Source organism: Mustela putorius, unplaced genomic scaffold (genome assembly GCF_011764305.1).
Source record: "Mustela putorius furo isolate JIRA1106 unplaced genomic scaffold, ASM1176430v1.1 tig00000139_pilon_pilon_pilon, whole genome shotgun sequence".
NCBI classification, from domain to species: Eukaryota; Metazoa; Chordata; class Mammalia; order Carnivora; family Mustelidae; genus Mustela; species Mustela putorius.
The window spans coordinates 15,475,158-15,487,191 of record NW_025421293.1 but is presented as its reverse complement, the minus strand read 5'-3'; positions in this window follow the sequence as shown (position 1 = coordinate 15,487,191).

Sequence of the window (12,034 nt, the reverse complement as noted above, 5' to 3'; positions counted from 1 at the left end):
GGCTCCTTCTCAGCTACAAGGAAGGGCCCGACTGGAAACGGGAACCAGAGGCACCAGATGCCCCTGGTGCTCCTGGGTGAGGGTTATGGCTTCACCCCAGAGTGGCCATCCCACGCCACCCCACCCCATGCCCAGCAGTGGAGGGCTCACTTGGAGGCCCTCTGCCCTACTCCCTCCAAGTGGAAAATGAGATCAATCTGACAGATGGGCTGACTCTAGACAAGCCAAAGGAAGTGGGAGTCTGTGTGCTCCATGAGTCATGGGGACTAATACAGGCTGCTGAGGGCCACGGGGCCCTGAGGTCAAGGTCATGGTGAAGATGCCTGTGGACAGGGATCTTGCTGGCCAGATGCAAATGGACACAGGGTAGAAATGCTACTGTGTCCATGCACGTGAGCCTGAGATGGTCCCAGCCATCTGAGGGAGCCCTGGCAAGAGCTCTGGTTCTGAGACACCCTCTTGTCATGCACAAAATGAGGAAAACCAAAGGAGTGGCTAATAATGCAGGGAAGAGACTTCTGCAGGGCCCGCGGTAGAGGGAACATTCCTGTGTAATCAGGCTGCAGGGGAATCCGATCCTCTCTGTTCTCCAGGCTTGATGCTTGGCATTTGTGCAGAGCTGCCCTTGGATTAACACCTGCAGGCCAGAGCCCAGAGGCTCCTTATACCTGCCAAACCACCTCACCGCACAGGGCAGCCCTCTACCCAGGTGGGGTGCAGTTTAGGATGGCCCTGCTCTCCCCAGTTTCCTGGAACGGTATTCACTGGTAGCTCCGATGTCAGAGGTACTGGGGTAAATAGGGTGTCCTCACTGTGTCAGAATCACAGCAGAATCTATGTGGCCTTCTACACTTGGCAGTTGTGAAAACGGAACCCCAGAGCAAGAAAGGGGCTGTCACACAGGCCTCACACCAGCAGGGACTTAAGCTCCCTCAGTGTATTTTCATTTTTTTCCTCTAAATACACATTTTTATCAAAGTGTCGCTCACACAGATAAAAGCTTCATAACTGAAAACACTTGTGTACTTCACACTCAGATAAAGAAATAAAAAGATCCCACAAACTTACAAGCTGAGGCACGGACGAGGGAGTGCTGGGTTCTGAACTCCTGCAGCCTGACCCCAGGCCCGTGGGTGCTGCGCTGCTGTAGCCCTGACCCTTGAGGCTGTGGTAGCCCAGGCACCCCATGGGGCTGCTTCTCTGGCACCTGAAGCCTCCCTCCAGTCCCCACACACACTGAACCGAGACCCCCGCACCACGATGGCCAGAGAATGGGGCCGATATCCTTGCAAACCAGGTCTCCATTACAATCCTTGTCAGGAGATCCGGCCGTTGGGGTGTAAGGGAGCCTGACAACTACCTTCCCGTTATAGAATCTTCATGTCTCCAATGCCCGGCGAATGATAGGCTGGTGCAGACAGGGCCCAAAACATGCTGGGCTGGTGACACAGACGCTAATCAGGGTGGACACACCTGTCCACAGCAGGGACCTGTCCGAGGCACCTGTCAACGTGGCCCTGTGTGGGCTGCTGGCTGAGCCTAATGCTAAAGGTGGGCGGCTGCGCCTGGAACTCCCCCTACCCCGCCCCCAGAGCCTGGGCCTGCACTGAGGCTGCTCCCTTCCACAGAGGGAGTCAGGGGAGGAGGGCCATCCTTCCAGAGCGTGGCTGCACAAGGAAGGAGCAGCGTGGAGGTTAGGGAGCCCGTGGTCCAACCTGGGGAACCCTCCGAGTGCCTCAGCTGCCGCCCAAAGGCCACAGGGTGACCCTAGAGCTATGCCGTTGGAAGGCTCCCTGCCCTTCATGCTGGGCCCTCAGAGTCTGCCCAGCGCAGGCTGGCTTATGAAGGTCCAAAAGTCACAAGGCTCTGCATTTGAGCTGATTCTGGGGCTGGGCTCCCAAGGGAAGGCCCAGCCATAAGGCAGAAAGGTCTGTTTCCTAAATGAGCCATAAGCCCCCTCCCCCTTCTCCGTCCCCCTCCTTTTGTGTGCCTGATGTCATCCAAAATCTGCCTGCTTTCTTGAACCTCCCAGGTTTTTCTGCACATCTGTCTGAACTGGAATATTCTCCTATACCCTTCTACAAACTTGTAGATGCATCACATCATGGACACATTCCACTGTCATCAGATGTCCTTCACAGACGTGTGTCTTGATGACAAGGTGCAGCTCCTTGCTGGCAGGCCCTCACCGGGTCTCCAGTGTTTCACTCTAATGAGCTAAATCTCGCTGCCCACTGCTCGGGCAGGGACTCTAGTTACCATCCTGGGACAGCCTCTGGAAGTAGAGCGGCCAGGCCAAAGAGCATGTGTGTGCATGTGTGCATGTGCACACACGTGTGTGCCTATGTGTGTGACAAAGCTCGAACCTAAGCAGAAGCTCAAGCGCAGTGCAAGGATTTTTTCTGACTGCTCTAAAAATAAATTGCTGACTGGGAGGCTCCATCACTCCCAAGTTTCCCACAAGCCAGGGCACTGTGCTGCGTCAGGATGGCCCAGCCATCCACATCAAACCACATCAAAGCCGGGTGCACTGCATTAACCTACCTCTCAGCTCCTCCCAGGTCTTGCCGCTGGCCCAATGTCACTGTTAGAGCAGAAGGGTCCAGTCTGGACCGCATTGCAGCATCTTCACCCCTTCCCCTGAGTCAGGAGGAGCGCTCAGTCCCATCTTGACTCTCGTGATCTCGGTGCGCTGCTCCGTGCAGCGTCTGTCCATCTGGGTCTGTCTGAGGTCTCCTCGGGGTTAGATGCATCTCAGACAGGAAGGCTATGCAAGGGACTGTCCACACACACACATCAGGTGGCCATCTGTCCCTTTGCCGACAATGTTCCTTTTCATCACTTGATTACACTGGTGTGCACCAGGCTTCTGCACTGATTTTCTACTGAAATCTTCCATTTCTCATGGAACTCTGAACTTATTTGTGGATTTCTTTACAACAGTTTGATGTGTGGCTTTTATTACATTCAACCTGTCCCATATTTTACTTGTTCTGACGCTGCACTTGTCCTGCAACTGGCAGATGGGACCCTTGCACAGGCTTCTTTGGTATCTGGGATGTTCCCATCACTCTGAGAGCAATTCCTCACTGACTCGCACAGTCTGAGAGTCCCTGCTCATCTTTCTCGGGTCCAGCACCTCACTTTCTCAGGTCCTGACACCAGGAGCTGTCAGACCAAAAAGTCCTTGTTTCTTTCGGTAAAGATGGTATTCAAGCCAGTCCCTCGAGGTGCCCCCACACTGCCTCGATCACAGCAGCTGTGAGCGATCACCCACCATGCTGGCCACACTCCCACTGGATGCCCCTCGCCCTGCCCTGGCCCCTGAGCTCAGCCCCCAGAGACAGTGGCCTTGAATCCTTTAGGAAGGGACTGAACGAGAAAGGGAAGCAGAATAAGAGGGGTCAACTCAACATATTTCCTTAACTAAGGATGAAGAAAATTTTTATCTTTCCACACCACCATCACCAGAAGAACTTGGAAATGCCTCCTTTACCAACACTGCCTATAATCCTCTTAAAATCAATAACAATTTCTGATCTAAACCTGCTTTATCAATTTGATCAATAATGATGCATTTTTCCATGTTTACTATTATTGTTTGCCTTACATCTTTTGTCCATTTCTCATTTGATATGATAATCATTTTTTAGAAATTCTTATATATGATGGGAGTAGGTCTAAAAATTTTTATAACTACCCTCCTGTTTTTCATCTTTGTTGTCTTAAATTATAATTTCAATGCCGATTCCACTTTTTGTGTGCTTTCTTACCTATTTTTCTGAAGAATGTAATTTTTACCTTAGAGGTGATAAACATTCTTCTGTTTAGTCTTCTTTTGTGGCTTTATTTGGAAATCAAATCTGTCTAGAATTGATTATATTCTAAGGGGATATAAGAACATCTAATTTTAATGTATGTAGCTTATTTCTTGGCCTCATATCACTGACTGAATAACCCTTCATTGACTACTGATAATATCATAAGCATTTAGTAGATTACACGAATTCGGATTCTTCTCAGACTGATCTGTGCTTTTCCAGTGACACAGACCATGCCTCTTGCACCCATTCTGAGTGATCGTCACTTTATACTCTGTTTTAAGACCTGATAAATAATCTCTGTCCTAGCTGTTCTTCCCTTGGGACACTTGTGGTTCTGTTTTCTCTTATTCCTCCACATAAGTTCTGAGTCACATTAGCAGGTTTAGAAAATTTAGGTATCATTTTGTTTTGACTTATATGGAATCTTTGAAACCCAGAATGAATCCACCTGCTAGTCTGTCTCTGCCTTCAGGAGATGGTGTTTCTCCTTCACTCAGAATGTTTTAGTAACCTCAGTGAGACTGTGAGCATTTTCCACATTATGCCTCTGCCTTTCCAAATAATTCCTAAGTTGTTATTACTGGGATCCGGTCTCAGTTTGGCCCTACCACATTTTCCAAATTACTACGGACTTTCTATAGGACACGTGTTCATTTGACACATTTTGTTGCCACCGTTCTCACCTACATAGTTCCCCCTTACTTCCTGCCTCTGCCCACCTCTGGCTCTACGCCCCAGACACTTCTGCTCAGGTCTGCTGGTGCCAGCCACGTGGCAGGAGAGGTCCTGATGGGAAGGGCCCCCCCCCCATGGTGGCCACAGAGGAGAGCTCCCTGGAAGACATCCAGGCAACCCTGTCCTCTGCAGTCCCTGGAATGGGCAGGGATCCTCTTCCGCCACCCACACACCCACACCCACCCACAGTCCTACTGTTCTTTGCTCACTAGAAATACCCTGTGGTCTATGACTCTCAGCCATGTGCCAGCTTCCTGTACTACGGGCAATTTGTGTCTCTTTTTACTTCATTTGTTCTTTTTTTTTTTTTTTTTAAGGAATCTCCTTTTTTAAGATTTTATTTATTTACTTGTCAGAGACAGAGAGATCACAAATAGGCAGAGAAGCAGACAGACAGAGAGACAGAGGGAGAAGCAGGCTCCCTGATGAGCAGAGAGCCCAATGCGGGGTTCGATCCCAGGACCCTGAGATCATGACCTGAGCCAAAGGCAGAGCCTTAGCCCACTGAGCCACCCAGGCACCCCACTTCATTTGTTCTTTATATATTTCTGAACCTTCCAGTGTCTCAGTGAGAAGGAAAGGCAGGGAACAGCACCGAGCACCACCAGCCGCCCATGACCATCCTAGCTTGCTGTCTCTGGGGGAGCCCTAGAAACAACTGAGTTCCCCACCACACTCCCTACAGGAGCAAAGAAGCATAAACAAAGGCCTAGCAAAATGCCTCCCCCCGTTCCACGAAGATCATGCCTGGCAGCAGCCAGAGTGATGCTGAACAACTACCATCTCTCACTCACCCCTCAGCACCACCGAGGCCTGGGCTCCCACAGTCAACCTCTAGCCATGGGATTATGCGCCCCTTCTTACACAGGGACAGCCCATGCTCCTTCAGGAGCTGTTCTTCCTCTCTGATCTGCAACTGGGAGGCTTCCTGAAAATCTGTCTCTTGGTCAAGAGATCTGGTCTCCAGCAATTGTTCCCTGGAACTCTGGATTAGAGAGTGGAGGAACCCCTGCGAAACCTGCATTGTGTCTTTCTCCAAGGACACCTCCAAAGACATTTTAAAAATACATGTAGAAAAAATTCAGGCTTTCAGAAATAGTAAACATTACAAAATAAACTGCATATTTTTTTTCTGTATAAAACAGAAAACATGTGGTTATTTTTAGGTCCTGGAGCTCCACTGGGAGTGAGGAGCCAGTGCCTAAACAGAGAGATCCTTTTTTTATCAGCTGCTCCAGCCCTGCAAAGAGGAGAGCCTTTGGAAAGGACGCACGTGAGCAAGGCATGATCCTCACTGACCCCACTTCCGGTCGGAGCGAGACCGCACAGCAACAATGAATGGACACGTGGTCCAGGAAACCCTCTCCTTCAACCGGATGAACCAGCCAAGGTCTTATAGCTCCTAGACTCGGTTTCCTCATGTATAAAATGAGGATAGAGAAACTAAAACCTTAGGTTTATAATGAGGATTTAATAAGAAAATGTACCCAAACTGTCTGACACACTCAATAAATGGTCATTTTTACTGTGATTGTTACCATCAGTGTTTATCTGTGGATTCTGGTGTCTATGCGAGAAATCAATTCTGCAGGGACCAGAGGTCTGGAAACTCACTCTCCCCTGGGGGAACTGTCCCCACACCTCCTTCCTCTTGCCCACAGGAGGTCTGAGAAGTCTGGCTTTGAGAATTTCACCAAGTAAGTATCAAGGAGTTTGAAATAGCTCCAAATGACCAAAGCTAGAATGATCTGAGGAAAAACGAATGGTTTTGCATTTGTTCTGAATTAATTAATAAGGACAGTGTTAGATAATCACCTATAGACCAAAAAACATCTAGGAGTCCATGCTGATATAAATACCCAAACAGATACATAAATGTGAAAGAAGGAACAGTGTTTTCCTACAGAAAAGCTCTCATTAGTAAACGTAGATGGGACGAAGGAAGTAAAATGTCACCACTAGACAAACACCACCATAATAACTGTTTCTGGCTACAAGGCAAAAATCTGAGGAGAAATGGGGCATTGGCACAGCCTGGCAGCATCTCCCCCAAGATATGGACCAACACCCTGTGCCGGGGCTGCTAAGAAGCCATTGCTCTACTCATATTTATAGATCAGAACTTCTCAAAAGCACTCTCCCTGCAGCCTGGGAGAGTGGTTGTTTCTTCACCTGGTTTTTCCTTTGTAAGAGTCTGGCTTTCTGCTAACTTCGGGATGGTTCTGATGTACAACACACCAAATCCTTGAAACAAAGGATTTCAAGAACTGAAGCCTTGCAGTGAGGCTGAACAGAAACACATAAAGGGCAGTGCTGGCAAGCACAGATTTCAGCACCTTCCCCACCACTGACCCCAGGCCCCAGGAAGGGCTTAGGGCGACGGCCCCTTTCTCATGACGAGTGAGGTCGTGATGGGCTGGGGAACAGACAGGCTAAGTCCGCACAGTAAAGACTGAGCCCAGTGCCCACATCCACCCAGCTTCCCCAGAGGTGCAGGGAGAAGAGGGACACAAGAGACTACCTCCACGGGATCCACTCATGCAGAGAGGGGGACAAAAGAGAGAAGCAACTGAAGCAATTCCATGAATATAAACCCCTACGGTATTTTCTGGAAAGGCCATAACAAGAATTAGAGATGCTTTTCTCTTGTTTTTGGACAAGGGTTGATGTTTCTCTGCAAGACAATCCACACAGCTGAGCACCTTCTGAGGCCAATGGTGCAGATAGGATTCACATCTGCATCCCTCCCAGTCTCCCCTGTCAACAGGGGATATTATGATGTTTTAATCTCTGCCCCTCTGATAAGAGAAAAAGTAATCTTGTTTCAATTTGCATTTATTTGATGGCTTGTGCAGGGGAACCTTCTCTCAGGCCAAGTGGTCATTTACGTTCCCTCATGTGTGAGGCATTGTCCACGTCTTTCTATGTCACTGTCTGTCGGAATTTTCTCTCTCAAAGCTCTTTACTCATTAAGGGTCCTAATTTTTTTTAAAGATTTTACTTATTTGAGAGAGAGCAAGAGAGAGAGAGCACGAGTCGGGGAGGAGCAGGCTCCCCACTGAGCAGGAAGCCCAATGTCGAGCTCGACCTTAAGATGCTGAGATCATGACCTGAGCCAAAGGCAGATGCTTAAAGGACTAAGCCACCCAGGTGCCCTGAGGGTCCTAAATTTTTTATGTAGTTATTGAATATATGGTCTCATCACATCGCTGCTCTGTTCTTTGCCTATTGCTTGTGCAGCATTTTAACTGGGTATATGAATCCTTCCTGTTTTCTCCTTGGGGTCCTATTTGGAGGTAGAAGGCCACATTCAGGGACAAATAAACACAGGTGTTCTGAGAACTCGGCCTATGGACTAAAGAACACAGTGAGCAAAAGCACACATGCCAGAAGGGAAGATTCACAGGCTCCCTGGGGCAGGGCTGTGGGAGAAATGAGAATGCTGTGGTCACTGATCACTCACAGTCTTCTAGTTCCCATTTTCTGCTGAAGCTGTTCTGGGACTGAGGACGTAGGGAGGAAAAGCACTCAGCCCTCTTGAAGTCTCCAGCCTGGCCTGAGAATTAGCAGGGAGCAGGACGGAGGGGAGGGGCCTGCACTAGTTTACTTAGTATAAGTTTTCCATAACGTGGGAGCCCTCATAAGAATGAAGACCCAGAGAAATGGCAAAACCATGTTTCATGTCAGTGTGCACAAAGAGGAAACTGTGGGAAAGTATCCAAAACACCTGAATGGGAGTTACTGTAAGGTTTCAGAACTCTCTTAGCCTGGACTCCCATCCCCAAGGGGATGCTAAGGCAAGGCAAGGCCACTGCTTTTCTCCTGGGGCAGGGGTGGTACCCTTCCCCAGGACTGTCTCTTGCTCTCAGAAAGGAAAGAGAGGGAAGACTGTTCTTCTTGTGCCTGCTGTTTTCCAAGTGTCTTTCACTCAAATAACCTTATGCCAAATTGGACAGGAGGGGCACATAGGGTGGACGGAGAAGATGGGGTGGGTAGGACAGGAAAGATGGGATGGGTGGGGCGCGTGGGGAGGACAGAGAATCCATCCGATGGGTGGAGGGGTATTCCTGCAGCAGCAGTCACTTCATCTTTGCCACCATGTTCTACTTGTCTATTAACAGTCCCTGGGGAAAATCTGAGCTTGTGTGGGATCTAACAGAGTAAAGACACTTCCCCAGCATCTCTGCCCAGGGCACCAGAGGCCAACACCAAAGCAAACCTGGCCCAGGGCTCAGGGGTGATGGCAGGTGGTCCCTGAGCTTCTGCTTCTGGTTTAGGTGCTCACCCCACTAGGACCTGAGGTTAGGGGATTCCACCGAGAGTTTCCACTTACTCCAGGAGGTAAGTATTGTGGCCCTCTGAATGTCATGTTCTCTTTGGATCTAATTACAGTAGATGCCATCCATGTTCTTCCTGCATTTCCAGCTGTCCGTCTACCGTTTTTACATACCTAAGCTCCATGTCTTTCACTCCCAACATCCAGCTTCTAAATATTTAATAGAGGGCTGCCCTATGGTCACAAGAACCCCCTTCCCCTGAGCTCCTGGAGGGATGGAACTGTCTGGGAATTACAACCCTTAACTGGCCATTGACAGGAAGGTTATGAACCTGAACACCCTTGCCACTAGATAGGGACACCTGTGAGCTGTGACCTGCAGTCACCAGAGTTCCTTCATGAGATGGAGCCCAAGTCACTCCCTGCTCCTCAATACCATGTCTCCCAGGGAACATGCCCTTTACCTCCCTTTCAAAAATTCCTCATATCAGGGTCTGCTCCTGAACCCGACTGACACCCATCCACATTCACTTGCCAGTATACAAATTCTCTTCCTAAAAAGCTGCCAGAGTGAGCAGATAGTGATGGAAAATTCGAGAAAGCCTAGGTGAACAAAGCTGTCATGCCATGAATCTATAAGATGATGATGCCCAAAAATTTCTCTGGACCAAGGAAAGGGATCCATGTAGAAAACAGGAAAAGGAGATTGCAAAATAAAATGTATGGTGTGATTCCATTTTCCAAGGGAAGAAAGAATTTGTATAGGACTGTATGGTAAAGAACTTAACCTCATCCAAAGACAGGCTTGGCCTTGCCCTCAGATCCTGAGGGGGGATGGCTAAGCCCCACAATGCCTTTGTTTGCCTGTGGCCCCTGGGCCCCACAAGGAAGTCTGTGACTTAGGATGGGGGTTTTGAGGCACCCTCCAGAGGGGCTGGAGACAGGTCAGGCACAAGAGCAGGAGATGACGGAGACCCAGGAAAGACTATGGAAGGCAGGAGGGAGCGCTGCCCACAGACGGCTGGGAGCTCCGAGTCTGGACTCTGGGTCTTCTCGTTGGGTTATTTTAACCTGTATCCTTCTGCTGTAATGAACCACAGCCAGGAGTATGTGAGCTCTCAGTGAGCTCTGAGTAGCCTGCTGGGGGCCCCCACCTGCAGTTGTACACACAGGCTGTTCCCTCCAACCAGGCAATAATGTCAACTCCACGTCCATGACTGCATTCGTGAGACTGGAAAACTATCTGGAAACATGCTGACAACAGACACTGTGGGGAGCAGCACCACGTCCATGTCTGTTCTCGTCCATCTGCATGTTTTTGTATGTAAGCACCTGCAACAGTCCCACCTCTGCTCTACCACCCACGGGGTTACGGGCTCAGCGAAAAGCAGCAGACCACTTTCCACTGTGACCTCGGCTAGCACACCTCAGTTTGCTCCTAAACCTGTTTATGCCACCTGTTCACATTCTCCCTACCACATAGCTTGTTTGATTATATAAACCAACTACCTGTTAATGTAAAATGAAAGAAAACTGTTTCTATGATGATTAAGATAAATGATTTAGAGAATCAAGATATAGGTGAGTTGAAGTTGTTTTATTTTTTTTTAAAGATTTTATTTGTTTGACAGAGATCACAAGTAGGCAAAGAGGCAGGCAGAGAGGGGGGGGGAAGCAGGCTCCCCACTGAGTAAAGAGCCCAATGCGGGGCTCAATCCCAGGACCCTGGGATCATCACCCGAGCCTAAGGCAGAGGCTTTAACCCACTGAGCCACCAAGCACCTATGAAGTTGTTTTAAAAACTGATTTTGAATTAGGTATAGGCAAGACAACTCTTAAACAGAAAATAATTTTTGAATATTTGGAAGAATTCTGGTCTTCAATTTCTTTACAAATGCACTCGGTTTCTCAGTCCACTTGAGGAAAAATACTGAAACTGTACATCTTAGGAAGACAAATTAAGAATGTGGTTTATACTAAAACCGGAGACTAAAAACCCAGTCCTGAGACCGGTACTTACTCAAAGCCCTCAACCCTGTACAGAAACATCCAGAGTGGCAACTGGAGCTAGAACTGGCCACCTGGGGATGGCGGCCAGTGGTGCCGTGGCCTCTGGGCAGGGTACTGACCAGCAAGGCAAGAGGGGACTTTCTGGAGCAATGGAACTGTTACGTACCTTTACCGACGTTCTACATTTGTCAAAACTTACCAACATGAGGTGTCAAAACCTGAAGGTTTCACTGTGTGAAAAGTGTATCTCAATAAACTTAGTTAAAAATTAATGCACAGCTACAGATTTTAAGTAAAAAATATATGTAAAGTATGTTTGCTCCTTATTTATTACCTATTTTCACCAGCTTTTAAAATTAACTGTCAGATCCTTCTAGTTTTGGAAAAATACTCCTTCTGTTACTGTCACAATGAAAAAATAAATGCATTTCCAAGATTTATTTATTTTAGAAACACTGAGAGAGAGAGAGAGAGAGAGAGAAATGGCGCATGCACAAGCACGGGGGAAAAGGCAGAGGGAGAGAATCTTAAGCCGACTTCATGCTGAGCATGAAGCCCACCAGACCCCACGACCCTGAGATCGTGACCTGAACCAAAATCAAGAGTTGGACACTGAACCAACTCTTCCAGGTGTACCAGGAATAAATGTATTTTAAATAAAATAAAATTTAATAATTTTCATCAGTATCAGGGATTGGGAGCAGGATCCTACATGAAAGGAAAATACCAGCCACCTTAGAGTAAGAACTTTTCCAATTAGAAAGTTGACTAAAGTTGAGGGCACACAAAGGTCCTGGAGAGCTGCCTAAATACAGAAAAGGTCCCATCTTTTAGAATTCTAACATGGTAGGGGCGCCTGTGTGACTCAGCCAGTGACACATCTGCCTTTGGCTTGGGCCATGATGTCAAGGTCCTGAGATCAAGGCCCGCTTCAGGCTCCCTGCTCGGCGGGAAGCCTGCTTCTCCCTCTGCCCCTCCCCCTACTTGTGTTCCCTCTCACTGTCTTTGTCAAATAAATAAATAATTTTTTTTTAAGAAATTTGAATTCTAACAAGGTAGAGAAAGACAGCAGAAGCCCACACTCACCTTCCTTTCATGATGGGTGACCAGTGCCCAGGACCCAGAGGGGAAGCCTGCCTGCTGTCTCCAGCTTTCTCTCAGGACACCCAGGGCCATGATGTGACTCCTG